General features: G+C 41.7%; 1 protein-coding gene and 1 non-coding gene across 17 annotated transcripts in view; both read left to right on the top strand.

The window, feature by feature from the left end:
- The window catches only part of RIMS1 (regulating synaptic membrane exocytosis 1), a 554,640-nt gene that overhangs the window by 147,559 nt on the left and 384,917 nt on the right, over positions 1-22,164 (top strand). The gene's annotated exons all lie outside the window — the stretch shown is intronic.
- On the top strand, positions 438-575 carry LOC119935854. Its single transcript, XR_005453469.1, has one exon. It is a non-coding gene; the product is annotated as a small nucleolar RNA SNORA7 (small nucleolar RNA).

Raw genomic sequence — 22,164 nt, 5'->3', positions numbered from 1 at the left:
CTGTGTACTCTCTAAATCAGTCCTTTAGACTAACAGATGTTCTCCTACCCCACTTTTCTTAAATTGCATTAACCGATTTCATAGTCAAGTTATGGAAATGAATTGGGATTGTCTTGGGAGAGGAAGTTCTGTGAAATGGGTTTTAACTTCTTAAACCCCTCTAGACTCTAACGTCATTATGGGGAGGGAATGTGTCTGTTATAATGTTGTGTCGTACTCACTCAAGCTCTTAGTGCAGTGCTCTGCACACAGTAAGTGCTTAATAAATAGGATTGCTTGATCAATTACTGATGACTGGACCAGCTGCAGATGTTAGCACACCTAAGGCAGGAAAAATTTGCTGCACCCTTCGGGCCGTGATGTCATATCATTTCAGAGGTGGGTATGCAGAATTCTGTTTCAAGTCTGTGTATTTGGTGGAAGGTATATGCAGTGCTTCCCTCTCAGGGTAGCACCTGGATAGTTTCCAATACTTTACCAGTCTCAACTATGGGAGGGAGAGTCAAGCGGAGGCATATCCATTCCATTCCTAGCTTGGGCAGTGGCTAGTGAGTGGAAGACCGTCTGATAGACTTTTAGACTGTGAGCCCACTGTTGGGAAGGGACTGTCTCTATATGTTGCCAACTTGTACTTCCCAAGTGCTTAGTACAGTGCTCTGCTCACAGTAAGCGCTCAATAAATATGATTGATTGATTGCTTGATACAAGTCAAAGCGCACTTGTCCTGGGCAGGAGCAGCATGGGAGAGAGTCAAAGGTGAGACTCATGTTTGCTGTACAGAAGGAGGCAATGGTAAACCACATCCATATTTTTATCAAGAAAACTCTTTGGATACACTACCAGAATGACTGCAGATGGAAGTGAGGCATTTGGGGAGAGAAGTGTCCATGGCATCGCTATGGGTCGGAGATGACGACAGCATAAGACAAGACAAGACATATATAGTGTAATGTAATGACATTTTTCAAAAGCCCATCAGAATCTTGAACCTAGAAAGTTTCTTTGAGGGAATCCTTGACCCACCTCTCTTGCTTCAGAATCAGTGCCTTCCCATATCAATTCTCTGTAAGTACAGATGCCACGTCTGAATCATGTTGACGGAATCTCAAATTTTTGACCACTGATGCTACTGCCCCTACCACACTTCTTCCTTGCAATTGCCCCCTTCCCAGAGAACCCTGATGTGGTTTTTTATTTCATGAATCACCTGAACCTGGCCATGAATGATGAATCAAAATGGAAACTGGAATTAGGAATCTATGATGCGAACATTGCTCACAGTCAATATCAGATACATGACACCTCAGAGAAATGCTTCATGTGTCTTCTCTTTTTCGATATCCTGATGCCCCCAAGAGGACCCACTGATATGTACTAAAAAGCTGTTGGGCATAGTCCACATTCCGAGAATCTAGTTGTTTCTCTAGACCTTAAGAGCCAGGAAGACCTTGCATTCCAGTGCCACAGTATAATGATTTAGTGTTTACTATATGCTGAGCACTGTACTAAGCACTTAGAGAGTACACTAGAATTTATAGACAAGAGCCCTCAAGGTTCCTACAATCAGAATAGGGAGTAAAACACTAAAATAAAATTCAAATAAAATAAATAAAATGAAATAATTGATGCTGGTGAGACGGGCAGATAGAATCTAAGTTCCTAGGTGGAGTGTCAACTTTGAGTGACAGTTGGGGAAATATATAGTGGTGAGGTGAGAAATCACATGAGTGGATAACCACCCCCAGGAAAACCTAGATTAGATACAGTTTCTGTTGACTTTCTTGAAGTCTGGGCCCCACTCAAAAGAAGCCCTACCTCTGGCAGTATCAACGCTTCCAACCTGAACTCTCCCACATGACTCAGTCCATCAGTTAGTGGCATTTATTGATTGCTTACTGTATGCAGAACACTGATCTACACAACTGAATCTTGCTCCTGATTGCATTTCCTAACCTACTCTGTGCCTGCCAAGTCTAGTATTTATCTGACTGCAAAAGCAAGAGACTTGGACACAGCTAATTTGCTATTGTCTTGGGAATCTGCAAGATGGAATTTAATCTGTTTAATGGAATCAATTTTGAGCCACACTGACTCAGCAAAGTCATAGAAATGGAAATAATATTGGAAGAAATACATACAGTGAGTTTAAAAAAACAGCAGCATGGAAATGTCCAAATGTCCAGGCAAGAAATGGCCTAGAAAAAAATACTAGTATTAAGGATGGTATTTATTAAGCTCATATTTTTTGCAAGAACTGTGCTAAATGATGGGATGCATACAATATAATTGGATATGACAGCGTTCCTATCCCACACAGAACTAATCATCTAAAACATATTGAAAATTTAAGATAAATGTTATTGTCAGAAGACTTCCTATTCTTAATGAAAAATAGTTTTGTATTAGATTTCATTTCATTACATTTCAAACACTGAATGGAAGATGTTTTGAAAGTTGACTGTCACACTCGTCAAGCACACTGATGCATATCTTCTTTGTGCTTTTACAAGACGTAAGAAGTATCAGAAATAGGTCAATAGAGAAATAATGTATGCCTAGTTGTAAAGTGCCAATCATTATAAAAGCATCTTTCAAGGGATTACTAGAGTGCTTAGAGGCCGAATATGTATGTGCATCCTTTTAAGAGTATTTGCTATTACCATATACTTCAAAATTTCAAGTTGGATTAGTAGAATGTACTTTATGTTATAGTGCATTTGGTACTTTAAAAATTAGGATTTTCTTAACCAAACGTAATTCATTTTTAATAAGGGATGTTTTAAAATGAGAGCCCTGGACAGCAGTGACTCATGTCTCCAAAACATCCCCACCTGGATATCTTTCCAGAACCATAAACTCAGCAAGTCAAAACGCTGGGGTAAATACAGTTGGACGTAGTACATGTCCCACCTGGGGATCACAGTATTAATCCCCATTTTACAGATGAAATAACTGTTTTAAGTGCTGGGGTAGATACAAGATAATCTGTTGAACATAGTCCATGTCTTATATGGGACTCACAGTCTTAATCCCCATTTTACAGATGAGGTAACTGAGCCAAGGAGAATTTAAGTGACTTGCCGAAGGTCACACCACAGGCAAGAAGTGGGACCAAGATTAGAACCCAGGTCCTTCTCACTCCCAGGTCCATGCTCTATCCATAAGGCCACTCTGCTTCTCCTGACTTTTTCTCCTAACCCCAGCTAACCCTGCTTCTCCTAGCTTTTTCTGCTAACATATATGACTAAGGGGATCATTAAGTAGATAGAGCAAGGACATGGGATTCAGAAGGATCTGGGTTCTAATCCAGTCTCTGCCGCTTGCCTGCTTTGTGACCTTGGGCAAGTCACTTAACTTCTCTGTGCCTCAGGTACCTCATCTGTAAAATTGAGATTAAGACTCTGAGGTCCATGTGGGACATGGACTGTGCTCAATTTGATTAGCTTGCATCTGCTCCAGAGTTTTGAACAGTGCCTGGCACATAGTAAGCACTTAACAAATAACATAAAAACTAGTTACCAAATATTTAAGTGATTTTGAAAGAATGGATATCAGGAGAAGACGGTTACTATTACCATTACTAAATTTCTGACCTACACCTTTGAGAAGAGGATAGTTAGCTGCAGAGTGAACCCTCTGGTCCTCCCAAGCTCATCAGTGTGGCTCAGTGGAAAAGAGCACGGGCTTTGGAGTCAGAGGTCATGGGTTCAAATCCCGGCTCCCCCACTTGTCAGCTGTGTGACTTTGGGCAAGTCACTTAACTTGTCTGTGCCTCGGTTCCCTCATCTGTAAAATGGGGATGAAGACAGTGAGCCCCACATCGGACAACCTCATGACCTTGTATCCCCCCAGTGCTTAGAACAGTGCTTTGCACATAGTAAGTGCTTAATCAAATGCCATTATTATTATTATTATTATTATTTTATTATTATTCGCTTCTTCCCACTGTGCCTTACTGTGTACTCTTCTACAGTCACTCTTTGCTCATTCTCTCTCTGCTGATTGGAACTCCTTCTCCTTCAAACCTACCAAAACCAATGCTCGTTTTGCATGCAAACCCCTCCTATAATCCCACCTGTCCCGTGGGACTTTCCCTGATTAATTGTTTTCTCCTCTGGTTGCTTCCTCCGAGTTACCACCTTGGCATTTAATAATAATGATGGTATTTGTTAAGCGCTTACTGTGTGCCAAGCACTGTTCTAAGCGCTGGGGTAGATACAAGATAATCAGGTTGTTCCACGTGGGGCTCATAGCCTTAATCTCCATGTTTAAAGATGAGGTAACTGAGGCACAGAGAAGTTAAGTGACTTGCCCAAAATCATGCAGCTAACAAGTGATGGAGCCAGGAACAGAACCCATGACCTCTGATTCCCAGCCTGTGGTCTTCCCACTGTCATGCTTCTTCTCTAAATATTCATAGCTAGATGATGCAGTTTTAGCCATATAGATTTACATTATCTACTATTTAGGCACTCATTTATTTATCTATATATCTTTCCATTTTCTTTTTCTTCCTATAGGTAATTACTCTGTGCCTATAGCACCCATTGGATTCTAATCTCCTTGAGGGCAGAAATGATGTGATTTACTCTATTGTACTCTCCCAAGGGTTTAGAATAGAGCTCTTCTTTGAATAGTTCTCTTCAAATAATGCTAAATTAAAATGAATCAAGGATTGAAAAGTTAGAATTAGACTGCCTACAAATATGGAAATGAAACCAGTGAAGGAAAGGCTCTTTAGTGCAGGCAGAATGGCAAAGAAGACAAGAAGGAAATGCATGGTATGGAAACATTTCTCACCTTCTGAAATTTAAAAAAAGGTTGATTGATGGTTCAGTGGATTGTTTTGGGTGGATGATAATTATGTTGTTCAAGAAAAGACTTCAAGATCTTATGAGCTTCAAATGGAAAAGGAATAGATCTAAGCTGAAACATTTGTAAAGAGTACAACTAAGAATAGTTAAAACAAGGGAGAACACATGTTTGGGGGAATAATTGAATGTAAGGAAGATGAGTGAGAAATAATAGCATTCAAAAGAATTCACAAGGAATAAATCTGATGTCAAGTGTGAAGAAAAAGGGGAAGGACAGATACCTTAAGTAAAGCCTGAAAGACTACATGAAAACTATTCGAAATTGGATTTCATGTTGTCAGTGTATAGACTATCTGAATGCTAATTGTATGGGAAGAGATGTTGGAATGGTATTTATTTGATGGAAAAGTCACTAAGGAAGACAGACAGTGTTTGAGTACTATTTCTGCTGCTGCAGCAACAGCAGGAGCATTTGAGACTGTCATTCATTCATTCATTCAATCATATTTATTGAGTGTGTACTGTGTGCAGAGCACTGTACTAAGCGCTTGGGAAATGCGAGTTGGCAACATATAGAGACGGTTCCTACCCAACAACGGGCCCACAGTCTAGAAAGGGGAGACGGACATCAAAACAAAACATGTGGAAAGGTGTCAAGTCACCAGAATAAATAAAAATAAAGCAAGATACACATCATTAACAAAATAAATAGAATAGTAAATATGTACAAGTAAAATAAAATAGAGTAATAAATCTGTACAAACATATATACAGGTCCTGTGGGGAGGGGAAGGAAGTAGGGCAGGGGGGACGGGGAGGAGGAGAGGAAAAAGGGGTCTCAGTTTGGGAAGGCCTTCTGGAGGAGGTGAGCTCTCAGTAGGGCTTTGAAGGGAGGAGGAGAGCTAGCTTGGCGGATGTGCGGAGGGAGGGCATTCCAGGCCAGGGGGAAGGTGTGGGCCAGGGGTTGACGGCGGGACAGGCGAGAACGAGGTACAGTGAGTAGGCTAGCGGCAGAGGAGTGGAAGGTGTGGGCTGGGCTGTAGAACGAAAAAAGGGAGGTGAGGTAGGAGGGGGCGAGGTGATGGAGAGCTTTGAAGCCGAGAGTGAGGAGTTTTTGCTTGATGCGTAGGTTGACTAGCAGCCACTGGAGAGTTTTGAGGAGGGGAGCAATATGCCCAGAGTGTTTCTGCACAAAGATGATCCGGGCAGCAGCATGAAGTAGAGACTGAAGTGGGGAGAGACAGGAGGATGGGAGATCAGAGGCTAATGCAGGAAACCAGTCGGATTAGGATGAGAGTTTGCACCAACAAGGTAGTGGTTTGGATCGAGAGGAAAGGGTGGATCTTGGTGATTTTGTGGAGGTGAGACCGGCAGGTTTTGGTGACAGATTGGATGTGAGGGGTGAACGAGAGAGCGGAGTCGAGGATGACACCAAGGTTGCGAGCTTGTGAGATGGGAAGGATGGTAGTGCCGTCTATAGTGACGCGAAAGTCAGGGAGAGGGCAGGGTTTGGGAGGGAAAATAAGGAGTTCAGTTGCATAAAGGAATTCCTTTATGCAATCCAGACAAGGAATGAAGGATGATTCTTAAGATTTATATTTCTTGTATATTTTGGCACCCATACTGGGTTCTTTTAAAGGTGAATGTATGGTTTTTGTCTTAATAAGCCAAGTGGCCAAAGTGGGCTGCATCAGTATCTGCTAAAAATTCACTTACTGATTTTAATCTTATGGGGATTCTCTCCTTTGTATTTCATTAGACTTTATAGGCAGGGAAACATCATGACCTAGTGGCCTACAAGTCAAAGTACCAGTCTTATCCCTGGTCTGCTGCTTATCCCAGTTATCTCATCTATAAAATGGAGTGTAATTCTTTCTCCTTCTGATTTAGACTGTGAAGGCCATGTTGGACAATAAACATGTTCAAATATGATTATCTTGTGTCTACACAAGAAGTTAGTATAGTGCCTGGCACACAGTGAGTGTGCCATGAAATACCATGAAATAAAAAAAAAAGATTTCATGATCTGTGTATGCTTATGTTTTCTAACAGTACCAGGTAAGAATTCCTATAGATTATTTTTCCCCTTTAAAGATCAAAAGCTGCTGGCCGTACAAATGGGATGTGTGATTGTTTAGCTTTCGACTGGAATGTTAGACTATCAACATTCATTTTACTCCTGCTGCTGATCTATCTATCGCTGACACTCTATCATTTATTAAGTGTAATATGGCTATAGATATACCCAAACATGTTTGTAGTATGTACTTATCCCTCTCTATGATACATTTAAAATATAGCCATATCATATATATCTTATAATGCATCTACATCTTAAAATGTATATATGTGTATGTATATGAATATATACAGCTGTAGATAATAAATAATAATGACGGCATTTGTGAAGTGCTTACTATGTGCGAAGCACTGTTCTAAACGTGGGGTGGGGATACAAAGTGATCAGGTTGTCCCACGTGGGGCTCACAGTTTTAATCCCCATTTTAGAGATGTGGTAACTGAGTCCCAGAGAAGTTAAGTGACATGCCCAAAGTCACACAGTTTACAAGTGGCAGATCCGAGATTAGAACCCATGACCTCTAGCTCCCAAGCCCATGTTCTTTCCACTGAGCCATGCTATTTATCTTCCTCAGTTATACCCTCTTTTCCCCAACTTCCTCTCCCTTCTGCATCTTTTGCATGCTTGGGTCTGTACCTTTTGGACATTTGATATTTTTGCCCCACAGCACTTATCTGTAAATTACTTGTTTATAAAAAATGAGTCTTCCCACTCTAGACTGTAAGCATGTTGTGAGCAGGGAACGTTTCTACCAACTCTGTTTTATTATTCTCTCCCAAGTGCTTAGTGCAGTGCTCTGTACGCAGTAGACACTAAAATCTCCCCAACTCATCTCCAGTCCCTCCCATCTCTTGCCCTTCTTCAACTCTCTCATTTTTCTCAGCAGTATCTCTTGAGGAAATCTCCCACCTCCTGTCAAAATCCACACCCTCAACCTGCACCTAGGACCCCATCCTTTTTCACCTTGTCAAAATGTTTGCCTCCTCCCTTTTCCCCTCCCTGACACCATTTTCAACTGTTCACTCTCCAATTGCTTCAGCCCTCTGTTTCAAAATATGCTCATGTCTCCCTAATCCTAAAAAGTCCCTCCCTTGACCCCAAATCTCCTCCAGTCTTTTCCCCATTTCCCTCCTATTCCTCTCCAAAGTCCTTAATCAATCAATCAATCCACAAGTCAGTGGTATTTACTGTTTACTATGTTCAGAGCACTGTCCCCTTCTCTTCGTAGAAACTGCTCTCTCAAACATCACCAGTGATCTCCTTCTTGCCAAATCCAATGGCCTCTACTCCACCCTAATGCTCTTTGACACCTTAGCTGCCTTCAACACTGTACATGGAATCAATTTTGGGAAATCCCTTGCTTGTTGTTGGAGAGCTCTTCCAATGTCATTCAGATCTGTCAAAGGAATGTATGCAAAGGGATGGCCTAAATCAAGCTTTGATAATCAAAAATGGTTATCAGGCAGATATCATCAAGAGCCACCTCCTGGCGTAGCATCTATAGGCACCTAGAAACTGCTACCTTTCCAACTTCTCTGGAACTTCTAATCAATCAATGGTATTAGTGTTTACTGTGCGCAGAGCACTATACTAAGCATTCTAGACTGTAGGCTCAGTGTGGGCCGGGAACATGTCTACCAAATCTGTTATATTGTACAGTGCTCTGCACACACTAAGCACTAAATAAATATCCATTGATTTGGAAGAGTACAACAAATAGTCTACCAACCCTTGGTTGGTAGATGTGTTCCTTGCCCACAGGAGCATACAATCTAGAGGGGAGACAGACATTATCTGATTTTAACTTCACTGACACTGTCCTTTTCTGGTCTTCTTCTACTTCTGGCTGCTGAGTTGGTCTTTTTTTGCTAGCTCCGTCTCTGCCTCCCACTTTCTTGCAGTGGGAGTTCTTCGAGGTTCAGTTCTAGATCTCCTTCTATTCTCCATCTACACCCACACCCTTGGGGAAGTCAACTGTCATCTTTCCTTCGATGAGTCCCAAATCTACCTCTCCACCCTGACCTCTCTTTATGGCCAATCCCCGTCTTCCCATTCCTGAATCATTTCCAAATTAAACAGACACTCCTTACCCTCAGCTTTAGATAACTCAGTCAGATCCTACTTTAACTCACTGATTTCCTACTATAACCCAGTCCACATTTTTCTCTCCAGTAATACCAATTTACTCTGTACCTGTCTGTCTCACCACTGACACCTTGCTCGTGTCCTCTCTCTGGTCTGGAAAGCCTTCCCTCTTCATATATGACAGACCACCACTCTCTGATTGAATGCTTTAAACCTGATGGTTTGGAGTTTCTGTTTGGTACAGAGGTGGATGGGCAACCGTTGGAGGTTCTCGAGGACAGGGGAGTTGTGGACTGAACATTTGTTAGAAAAATGATCTGGGAAGCAGAATGAAGTGTGGACTTGATTTGTCATCTATGCACTTGGATCTGTACCCTGTTAGCACTTGATAGTCACCCCACCCTCAGGCCTACAGTGCCTATGTACATATTGTAATTTATTTATTTATATTAATGTCTGTCCTCTAGACTGTAAGCTTATTTTGGGCAGGGAACGTTTCTAGCAACACAGTTTTATTGTACTCTCCTAAGGGCTGAATCCAGTGCTCTGCACACAAGTTAGTGCTCAATAAATATTACTGATTAATTGAGTATATGTCTGGTCTGCCTCCCGGGGTGTGCATGGGTGGGGGCTATGACGAGAGAGCCTGGAGTCAGTCAGCCAATCGTATTTACTGAGCACTTAGTGTGTGCAGAGCACTGTACTAAGTGTTTGGAAGAGTATAGTGTAACAATAAACTAACCCATTCCCTGCCCACCAGGAACATACAGTCTAGAGGGGGAGACAGATGTTAATATAAATGAGTAAATTACAGATATTTAAATGTTTTGTGGCTGATGAATAAAGAGAGCAAGTCAGTGCAACACAGAAAAGAGTGGGAGAAGAGGAAAGGAGAGCTCAGTCAGGGAAGTCCTCTGGAAGGAGATGTGTCTTCAATAAGGCCTTGAAGGGTAGAGAGTGATTGTCTGTAGGATATAAGGAGGGAGGGCTTTCTAGGCCAGGGGCAGGACATGGGTGAGAAGTCAGTGGTGAGGTAGAAGAGACTGAGAAAGTTAGCATCAGAGGAGCAAATGTGCGAACTGTGTTGTAGTAGGGGAGTAGTGAGATGGGATGTTCATTCAATCATATTTATTGAGCACTTACTGTGTGCAGAGCTCTGTACTGAGTGCTTGGGAGAGTACAATGTAATAATGAACAGTCACATGCCTTGCCCACAATGAGCTTACATTGTAGAGGCAGAGATGATTGAGTGTTTTAAAGCCATTGGTGAGGAGTTTCTGTTTGATGTGGAGGTGAATGGGCAACGATTAGAGTTCTTGAGGAGTGGGGAAACATGTCCTGAATGCTTTTGTAGAAAAGTGATCTCGACAGCAGATTGAAGTGTAAACTGGAGTGGGGAGAGTCCGGAGGCAGGGAGTTCAACAAGGTGGCTGATATAGTAATCAAGGCTGGATAGGATCAGTGCTTAACCTGGTAGCAGTTTGAAATGGAACAAAAAGGGTAGATTTTAGCGGTTACCTGTGCCATTTTAGAAAGTGTCAAGTGACAGAAATTTCAGATCATCTCAAATATTGTCTGAAGCCAGCCTCACCCTAAGAATCTCAAAAGTTACACACACAATCTTTTTCCTGTTGAACTGCATAAAACTAGCCCCTGCCCATCTAAGGTATTTAATCATGGAGAGGGAAGCAGCGTGCTCAATGACAAGAGCCCGGGCTTGGGAGTCAGAGGTCATGGGTTCTAATCCCGGCTCCACCACTTGTTAGCTGTGTGACTTTGGGCAAGTCACTTCACTTCTCTGGGCCTGAGTTTCCTCATCTGTAAAATGGGGATTAAGACTGCGAGCCCCGTGTGGGACAACCTGATTACCCTGTATCCCTCCAGTGCTTAGAACAGTGCTTGGCACATAGTAAGCGCTTAACAAATGCTATCGTTATTATTGTTATCATTAGTAATAATAATCACATCCCTGTTCATCAGGGATTTCACAGCTTTCAACCCTACACCTCTGGACCTTGCTGCCGCTGCGGCTGCCTTTCACAGACCAAGTCTGATCTACCCTCAGTGATCTGTGCTGTCAGGATGGGGCCAAGGTCAAAGGGAGAACAGACAGCAGCAGTGGAGGCACAGTAAGAAAGAGGGGTTAGGGAGCACCTTGGGCCTTCTCCCCCAATCCTCCATCCCTCCTCCTCTTCCTCTGCTGCCACGTCTCCAGATTCATCTTATCAAGTTCCACTGTTGGCCACCCTGATTGTGTAGTCCCAGAAAGCGGGGATTATCATCAGATTCAATAATAATAATAATGTTGGTATTTGTTAAATGCTTGCTATGTGCCAAGCACTGTTCTAAGCACTGGGGTAGATACAAGGGAATCAGGTTGTCCCACATGGGGCTCACAGTCTTCATCCCCATTTTACAGATGAGGTAATTGAGGCACAGAGAAGTTAAGTGATTTGCCCAAGCTCACACAGCTGACAAGCGGCGGATCCAGGATTAGAACCCACGACCTCTGACTCCCAAGTCTGGGCTCTTTCCACTAAGCCATGCTCCTTCAAGAGGGGCCAGGGTTACCTGAGTAGCAGAAATAGAAGCAGCAGTGAGCTTTGAATGTTGAAAAGATTCACAGAGGGAAGAGGGTTGAGTATATTCTTCAAGATACAATTTTTCCCCCTTTCCCCACCAGGCTCTGAGCATCCATGTCCCACCACATCCCTGAGTAGAACACACTCATGTGAAACCCCATTGTGCAGTTTTGGTTTGGTCAGTTCAGAAGCTGGAGTAGGACACCTCCGTTTGGCCTCGGTGTTCCAGCCACTGTAGCCATCACCCCCTGCCCTTCCGTGCCACCACCGTTGTGCCCCCTCTAGGGTCTGGAGTCTCCAAACTCTGGGATTTATTCATTCACTCAATCGTATTTATTGAGCGCTATGTGCAGAGCACTGTACTAAGCACTGGAAAAGTACAATTCGGCAACAAAGAGAGACAATCCGTGCCCACAACGAGCTCAAAGTCTAGAAGGAGGTAGACGGACATCAAAACATAAACAGGCATCAATAGCATCAATATAAATAAATAGAATTATAGAAATATATGCACAAGTGAAGAGACATTAATATAAATAAATAGAATTATAGATATGTACATACATGCACAAGTGCTGTGGGGCGAGGGGGTTAAGCAAAGAGAGCGAGTCGGGGCGATGGGGGCGGGGAGGGGGAGCTGAGGAAAAGAAGGGCTCAGCCTGGGAAGGCCTCCTGGAAGAGGTGAACCTTCAGTAGGACTTTGAAGGGGGGAAGTGTGATTGTTTGTGGGAACAATCCACAATCCAATGTGATTATTTGTGAGAAGTGGGATTGCTTGTAGGACTCTGGGTCTGCTGGCCTGTAGTCCTCTAGACTGCAAGCTCCTGGTGGGCAGGAAATGTGTCTGCTATATTGTTATATGGTACTCTCCTAAGCGGTTTGTACAGTGCTCTATACACAGTAATCACTCAATGAATAAACGATTAGCTGACTGACTGACTGCTGCTCTCCCTCAATCAATCAATCAATCAATCGTATTTATTGAGTGCTTACTGTGTGCAGAGCACTGAGCTGGCTCTGTTTCTGAGGAGACGATGGCAAGCATTCTTGCCTATTACAAATACAGAGCTGGGGAGCTGCCCAAAGAGGCCTCCCTCGCTTTTGCAGCTCCTAGGTATATGATTCCCGGGCCACACGGTGGGAGAATCAGACCCATTAAATCTGGGTCTTACTTAACTAAGGTCTAATGTTAACTGAATAACTCTCCATGCTAAAATTGAAGTTAGTGAAAAAAGGATGGGATGGGCAGCGTAGGAAGGGCACATTTCTATTTAGAAAGTCCTCAAAATAAACAACATTATGACAATATTATTAACTACTGAGGACAAACATTGGAATTGGAGAGGAAAGTGTATTTTCACGTCTCCACTTTTCCTTGTTAGCTCTTAACACCCACTCAGGACTAATTATAAATTTCGGCTATAACTTAATTTATCTTAAAAAATATGTAGCATGTAACAGCCTAGTTATGGGATACCGGAAACCAAATGTGCTATATTTGAGTGGTAGGATTGCTACCCTCGCCACTATGTAGCATCATATTCACCTCCTGGAAAGGAAAATTTTTTTATACTCTTTATAAATAAATTTCATATGGTGCTATTTTGCAAAAAAAGAAATGATTGGTTACGGTGAACACTTAAATACTCCTTGAGGGCAGGGATCATGTCAGCCAACTCCAGTGTATCACTCTCTGCCAAGTACTTAGCACAGTGCTCTGTACACTAGAAGCAATCAGTAAATACTATTGAGTTGCTTGATTAAAGTTTAAGTAGGTTTGCAAAACACTGGTTCCTTTGTCTCAGAAAATACATGATGATGATAATGATAATTGTAATAATATTTGTTAAGTGCTTGTGGTTTGTCAAGCACTGTACTGAGCACTGGGGTATTCAGGTTGGACATAGTCCCTGTCCACATGGGACTCACAGTCTAAGCAGAAGACAATAGGATTCAATCCCTATTTTACAGATGAGAAAACTCAGGCACAGGGAAGTTGTGATTTGCCCAAAGCCACATAGCAGACAAGTGATGGAGCCAGGATTAAAGCTCAGGTCTTTTGATTCCCAGTCCCATGCTCTTTCCAATAGGCCATGCTGCTTCTTGATGACATTCATATGCAGTCTGTGCAGTTGCAAAAAATGATTAACTTGATGAGCAGAATTTCTGCAAACAGTTGGATTATACTGATATTTGGGGGTGATTGATCAACTTTTTAAACAAAAGGTACAATCTTTGTGAAGTCCCTTAGGGACAGGGACCGTTTCCAGTTCCCTCCTGCATATTTTGCCTGAGTGCTTACTACTCTGCTCTGCCACACAGTAAACTCTTAATAAGTATTACTACTACTACTGCTACTACTACTACTACTGCTACTTCTACTACCACTACAGTCTCTCTTTTCAATAGGAAACATTTTCCCAGGAATTCTCTTTTTTTCTCTCATATAACACACACACACACACAAATACATGGCCACCCTGATTGTGCAGTCCCAGAAAGTGGGGATTATCATCGGGTTTAATAACAATAATAATTAAGTTGGTATTTGTGCTTGGAGGATAGAAAAGTTAAGGGAAAGTGCCACCAGGAAGAGAGGGCAGGACAGAGAAGATCTAGTTATAGAGAAAAACCTGCAGGGGAGGTGGGCATACAGGGGAAGTGATGAGGTAGGCTACAGGGAAGATGAAGGTTTGGGTATGTAGAGGTAGGAGAGAAGTGGGGCTGTGATTGGAGGCAGAAGAAGAGTAATGGGGATGGGGTTGAAGGATTGGTTACTAGGAGACAAGGGAAATGGGCCTAAAGGAAATGAGTCCCAGAGAAGATGTGTTCATGGTAAAGAAAAGTGTGAAACATGAACCCTGAGGAAACAGACCTGGAAAGGACTAGTCCAGTTATATGGGGTCCGGGAAGTAGAATCAGGAGAAACAATTTCATTATGACATTTTGAATGAATGTGTCTCTTACGTTGTACTCTCCCAAACACTTAAGGCAGTGCTCTAGGCCCATTTCCCCAGTGTACAATAAATATGATTGATTGATTGAAATGCATAATGTAGATGTGTGGTAATGGGAAACTGGAACCATTGTGATTGTGAAGTAAATTTCAATGCTAATTAGACTGTAAAGTGTATTTTCACTCTGTTTTTGTGGTGATCAGATCACCATATTTTAGACAAGCCTAAATTGGGATTACGGGAGCATCTATTTTTCCTAAATATGCCCTATCCTCATAAAGGAAAATCCCAAAATAGCTACATCTTGGGTGGATTTGCTTGGGCGGACCACAGGTGGTCCTAGAGAAACTCTGTCAAGGAACACGCAGTTTCTTCTTTCTGTTTCCAAAAGGTAGAATGCCCTATTGCAAAGAGATTGGGCCTGGGAACCAGCGGACTTGCGTTATAGCCCTGGCATTGCCACTTTTCTACCATGTGATCTCTCTGTACCTCATTTTCCTTATCTGTAAAATGGGGGTGAAATACTTGCCTACTTAGACTGTGAACCCCACAGAAGACAGGGACTGTGTCTGAACTGTTTATCCTGTATAAGTAGAGTGCTGGGCACATAATAAGCCCTTAACAAATACCAAATAGCAGTGGGGTTTCAGAGGATGAACTCCCTACCTTTGGAAAATCCTGTTCTCTGGAAAGAGATTGGTTCCAATTTTATGGATTAATGGGACCAATACTTTCTAAGTGACCCAAAATCTTCTTGTTTTATAAAGTATATAATCAAAAATACTTTGAACTAGTTCTCTCTTATAAATTCTATATTTACTCCAAACGACAGGAAGCAGTATGGTCTAACGGAAAGAGTGGAGGGCTAAGAGCCAGGAGACCTGAGTTTTAGTCTCAGCTCTGCTGGTATGACCTTGGGCAAGCTACTCAGCTTTTGTTTCTCAGTTCATGCATCTGTAAAATGAAAATAAAAGCCTGCTTCTCCCTCTGTCATAAAATATCCATTCATTCATTCAATCATTCAATCGTATTTATTGAGCGCTTACTGTGTGCAGAGCACTGTACTAAGCGCTTGGGAAGTACAGGTTGGCAACATACAGAGACGGTCCCTACCCAACAGTGGGCTCACAGTCTAGAAGGGGGGGACAGACAACAAAACAAAACGTAGTAACAAAATAAAATAAATAGAATAAATATGTACAAATAAAATAAATGGAGTAATAAATATGTACAAACATATATACATATATACAGCTGCTGAGAGGAGGGGAAGGAGATAAGGCAGGGGGGATGGGGAGGGGGAGAAGGGGAGAGGAAGGAGGGGGCTCAGTCTGGGAAGGCCTCCTGAGCCCCATGTAGACAGGGGCAGTGTCCCAAGTGATTATTCCTGACTACCCCAGAGCTTAATGTAGTGCTTGATACATTGTAAGTGCCCAGTGCTTAGAACAGAGCTTGGCACATAGTAAGTGCTTAACAAATGCCATTATTATTATCATTATTATTGTCATTACTATTAATAAACACTATACATACTTGCATAATTACTCCACCCCGATTTTTGAGGAAGGAATGAAGGATTATATTTTGTAAGACATAATTATAATCCGTGAAAGCTACATGCTGGGAGAGGCTGGGGAACAGATAGATGAAAGTAGGACAAAGCAGATGAGGGTAATTAATTACATAGGACTGACTGGAGAAGGAAGAGAACTCAAATGACAGAGGAGGTTTGGAGTTATTATATTAAATTCATTGAGACATATGGGGATTTGCAGGAGAAGTAAGAGATATAATCTGAAGTGCTTTCTTTGCTTCCTCTTCCTTCTCCCCTCCTTTCCAGTCCTTTTTTTCACTTCCCCTCATTTTTTGGCTGCCAAAAATATGCAAAAAAGTGGGGCAATTATGCAAGTAAATGTGTTATTTTCATTAGCATAATTAGCATTAGCATAGCTTTTGAAAATGGCTAGTACCAAGACACTTTAAAAAATATGCATTTTTTAAAGGATGATTGAAGAAATCACAATTCAAACCTGAAAATGATATTTAAGAGAACAGCAATGGAATCTCCTCTTGAGAAATTTGGCTGAGTCTTGGTCCTGTGACTTGGAATTGAAAACCTAAGCGGGGGAATGAATTAGAGTGATAGTGGTTTGTGCAGAATCTTTCACACTACTTCAGTCCTGCCAGCCCTGTTTCCTCTGGAGGACAGAGTGTAGTGAGCGAGGGGTTGGGTAGGGGTGCAGCACATTGTGAAGTGCACTCAGAGGTTTTGTTTTTATCACAGGACTCGTTGCAGATCAAAGTGGACCATGGACAATGAATCATGCATGAGACTTACTGGCTACAACCCCAACTCGTATTCTTTGCCCCTCCTAGCAAACCTTCTAACTAAAAGTCACTCAGGATTCTTCTGACTGACACGTGCAACTCCCTTTTCCTTCAAAGTCACCAAATCATAGTTCTCTATAAAGCCCTGCTAAAAAAAAAAAAGAGGATTTTCCCTATTATTTGATCCCCACATTTCTGGTCCTGTTATCCATTAACCACTAGCTACTCATTCATTCATTCATTCATTAATAATAATAATAATAATGGCATTTATTAAGCACTTACAGTGTGCAAAGCACTGTTCTAAGCACTGGGGAGGTTCCAAGGTGATCAGGTTGTCCCACGGGGAGCTCACAATCTTAATCCCCATTTTACAGATGAGGTAACTGAGGCACGGAGAAGTTAAGTGACTTGCCCAAAGTCACACTGCTGACAATTGGTGGAGTGGGGATTTGAACCCATGAACTCTGGCTCCAAAGCCCGTGCTCTTTCCACTGAGCAACGCTGCTTCATCCATTCAGTCATATTTATTGAGCACTTACAGTGTGCAGAGCACTGTACTAAGCACTTGGAAAATACAATTTGACCAAGACAGGTCCCTTTTCCAGGGCTTGAGGGTTTGCAGGTTGACCCTACAGATAGGTTGACCCTGCAGGGTGGTTTAATCCAGCCATAGAATTAAGGGCCCAGGGCCTTCTCAGTCCCACAGTCAAGTCAGACAGAACCAGTTCCCTGCACAGAGTCCCAGGTCCTGTTTCCAGAACCAGCCTCCATACCTAGAGTGGCAGCCTTGTCTTAACCATCCTTTCGCAAAAGCTTAACCCCCTTCACACACATACTGGCGCCCGCACACACACACAAATCCTCATGGGTATATCTGATGACTTATTAATGTCAATCAATCATTTGCATTTATCATCATCAATCGTATTTATTGAGCGCTTACTGTGTGCAGAGCACTGTACTAAGCGCTTGGGAAGTACAAATTGGCAACATATAGAGACAGTCCCTACCCAACAGTGGGCTCACAGTCTAAAAGCATTTATTGAGTACTTATTGTGTGCAGATCACTGTCTTAGTGCTTGGGAAAGTACAACACAATAATATAATGGACACATTCCCTGCCTGCAATGAGCATACAGTTTTTATCATTCATATCTGTGCTTTACTCTTTTGCTTATTGAATGTTTAGCTTTCCTTCTCCATTAGAGTGTAAGCTCCCAAAAGTCAGGGACTATGTCCTTCTTTCTATTGTGCCTAGCACAGTGTTCTGCACATAACAGGTGGTAAATCATTGGTATTCAATAGTGGAGAAGCAGCGTGGCTGAGTGGGAAGAACATGGACTTGAGAGATAGGGGACGTATGTTCTAATTCCACCGGTGCCACTTGTCTGCTGTGTGAACTTGGGCAAGCCACTTAACTTCTCTGGGCCTCAGTCCCTTCATCTGTCAAATGGGGATTAAGACTGTGAGGCTCACGTGGGGCAACCTGATTACCTTGTAGCTACCCCAGTGCTTAGAACGGTGCTTGGCACATAGTAAAGCGCTTAACAAATGTCATTATTATCCAGTGCTTTGAAAAGTGCTTTGCACATAGTAAGTGCCTGACAAATGCCATCATTATTAATAGTGATGCAGATGATCATGCAGCTAGCTCAGCTCAGATGTTGTGATGTATTTCAAAAATAGATTACCGTTGGGTAAATCAAAGCAATAAAATATTGCTTTCCCCAAATTATAGCAGAGCAGGAAATTCCCAGCATCTCATGATAAAGCTCCTTTCATTGCTGAGGAGATTCAAGGACCAGTAGTTTTTCACAGTTTCAGTTTCAGTTTCTGATCCAGTGGTTCAAAGTCAGATCATTCTGGGTCAAAGGATCTTTTGTTTAAATAATGATTTTTCTTTTTCAAAACCACCAAACAGATTAAATCTTTTGGCTTCAGGCTATGAGAAAAATAATGTTCTGTGGGGTATTTGTGTTTGTGTTTTGCGGTGGGGTATTTGTGTTAATCATACCAGTGTTTCTGTTGTGGTTTTAGAATTGGGTCGAATTATCATAAACAGTGGGCTTCTGCTGTTCCTGTGTGCCCTGAGGTTTTTTGAATAGAGTGCATATGAAGTATTGAAATAATTAAAAAGAAATTACCTGAGAGATGAATCTTTGCATTATACCCAGGAAATAAAATTTGAAGTCAATAAGGCAAAAAAAATGTAAATACTGACTATTGAATGAGTTACTGAAATGCCCCTATTCATTATAGAAATAGTATGAATCACTGTTATTTAAAAAATCTATTTATATTGGGTAAAGTAATACGGATTATAGTTTTGAAATACCAATGAGAAAAGACAGGAGTCATATTTTTTCTGTTCTGAAGTTTGGCAGTTTTAGCAGCGATTAGCATTAATTTACTCCTTGTGCTAGCCATTGGAGACCAGGGATCCTTTGAATATATTTATGAAGCATTACTCCTTGTTGTGCCTTTATTCTTTCAGGCTTCATTGTATTATCTGACAAAGACTGATTTAATTTGAAACCAGGCCTTGGGATTTTTCAATTCCATGAAGTTTTTTTCGATGTCTTGGGAAGCGCAGCACTAGTGGAATTTGGGATTGGAGCAATTCTAAAACTCATATTCACATTAGAAATCCCCCAACTACTTTATTGACATGCTTTCAAAGAACTGTTTTAGTCAGTATGCTAATCTGTCAGGAAGTGCTTTGAAATGCATTCCCTTTGCCAAAGTAAGAGAGAGAGAGTGCTCACATTGATGGTGGGGATATACTCCTTGCTAAAGTTGTGGGTAGGGACCATGCTTATCAACTCTGTTATATTGTACTCATCCAAGCACTTAGCCCAGTGCTCTGCACACAGTAAGCTCAATAAATATGATGGATTGATCGATTGCTTTTTTTTCTCTCCACACCACTAACAATGATTCTGCAGATAAGGAAGTAACTGACAACTTGAGCTTCAAATATTGTCAGAATATCACAGAGTACCTAGGAAAGAAAAAGAAAATATGTCAATGAAAAATATTCTGATGTTACTGTCCTATTTGTATTCAGGAAGCATGGCAGTGAACCTGCAATGAAGTGCTACTTTGGAAAATGAGGGATGTAATCAAGTGACTTAGTTGATCATGAGTGGGAAGATTAGGAAAAAGAATTACAAGACTTGAAAGGATAAATAGGATAAAGCATTAGAGCTCATGACGTAAAAAGAGCTAGAAGAGGAAATTTCTCAGAAAATTCAGTGAAAGGATGGAAGTGCCTGTTCCCAGCACTTTTTAGGAACACTGACATTGTGACATTGGGAAAAAAATGACAAGGCATATTACTTTTGCTACTATTTTATCTTTAATCGTCAGGTGGATTCCTGCAATTGCTGTCTTGGAGTAGTCCGGAACTCAAGCGTAGAGAGAAAGATAAAAAACATGATCCTACTTTGTGTGTGGTCTTGCCACTGAAACAAATTGTTAAATCACCTAAAATCTGTGAATCAAGTACATATAAGTGATGAAAAGTGTGAAGCAGATACCTAAGTTTAATACACAACAATTCAAGGAGAAAATTAGGTACTGTGGAATCTAATTAGGGTTTACATTTGAACATTATCAATCAATCCATTGTATTTATTGAGTGCTTACTGTGTGCAGAGTGCTGTACTAAGCACTTGGGAGAGTAACAATAAAAAAAGATTTGGTAATCATGTTCCCTGCCTATAACAAGCTTACAGTCTAGAAGGGGAGATGGACATTGATATAAATAAATAGATTAAGTTACAGATATATGCAGGAAGTGCTGCAGTCTTGCAGTTCCTCCTGCTTCCAAGACATCTCTACTTGATGCCCTCTTATCAACTCATTCATTAATTCATTTAGTTGTATTTATTGAGCAATTACTGTGTGCAGAGCACTGTACTGAGTGCTTGGAAAGTACAGTTTCAACTCAAACTTAATGTGTCTAAAACTAAACTTATTATCTTCCTACCCGAGCCCTGTCCTGCCCCTACCTTTTCCATCATTGTAGACAGCACCACAATCCTTCCTGTCTCACAAGTCGTAACCTTGGTGCTATCCTTGACTCTGCTCTCTCATTCAAGCTACATATTCAATCCATCACTAAATCTCGTCAGTTCTGCCTTCATGACATCTCTAAAATCTGCCCTTTCCTCTCCAGCCACACTTCTACATTGAATGAATGAATGAATTAATTAATTAATCCAGTCAATTATCCTGTTCCCACCTTGATTCTGCCAACCTCCTGTCTCTCCCCACTCCAGTCCATAGTTCACTCTACTGCCCAGATTGCTTTTTTACGAAAACATTCAGGCCATGTTTCCCCACTCCTCAAGAAACTCCAGTGGTTACCAAGCCATCTCTGCATCAAACAGAATCTACTTGCCATTGGCATTAATCACCTTGATTACATGATTGGCATTCAATCACCTTGCCCTCTCCTACCTTCATTCATTCATTCATTCAATTGTATTTATTGAGCGCTTACTGTGTGCAGAGCACTGTACTAAGCGTTTGGTAAGTACAAGTCAGCATCATATAGAGATGATCCCTACCCAACAATGGGCTCACAGTCTAGAAGGGGGAGACAGACAACATAAAAAAACATGTAGACAAGTGTCAAAATCATCAGAACAAATAGAATTAAAATTACCTCTTGCTACTCTCTTACTACAACCAAGCTCACACACTTTGTTCTTCTAATGCTAACTTTCTCACTTCACCTCGATCTTGTCTATCTCTCTGTTGACCTTTAGCCCGTATCCTTACTCTAGCCTGGAACATCCTCTCTCTTTAAATCTGGCAAACAGTTACTCTCTGTCCCTTCAAAGCCTTATTGAAAGCACATCTCCAAGAGCCCTTCCCTGACTAAGCCCTCCTTTCCTCTTCCCCCACTTTATTTTGTGTCATCCTGACTTGCTGCCTTTATTCATCTCCCTCCCAGCCCCACATCACTTATGTTCATATTTGTAACGTATTTGTTTATATTAATATCTGTATCTGCCTATAGAAATAATAATTAGGATAATTATGGTATTTGTTTGAAACTTACTATGTTCCAAACACTGTACACTGTACACTGTATCTGGGGCAGTTAAAAGCACATCCAGTTGGACACAGTTCCTGTCTCACATGGGGCTCACGTTTCAATCCCTGTTTTACAGGTGAGGGAACTGAGGGCCAGAGAAATGAAGTGACTGGCTCAAGGTCACACAGATGACAAGTGACAGAGCCAGGATTAGAACCCATGACCTTCTGACTCCCATGCCTGTGGTCTAGCCACTACACCATGCTGC

This window comes from Tachyglossus aculeatus, chromosome 1 (genome assembly GCF_015852505.1).
Source record: "Tachyglossus aculeatus isolate mTacAcu1 chromosome 1, mTacAcu1.pri, whole genome shotgun sequence".
In the NCBI taxonomy this organism is placed as follows: domain Eukaryota; kingdom Metazoa; phylum Chordata; class Mammalia; order Monotremata; family Tachyglossidae; genus Tachyglossus; species Tachyglossus aculeatus.
This window is presented reverse-complemented; position numbering and strand designations above follow the sequence as displayed.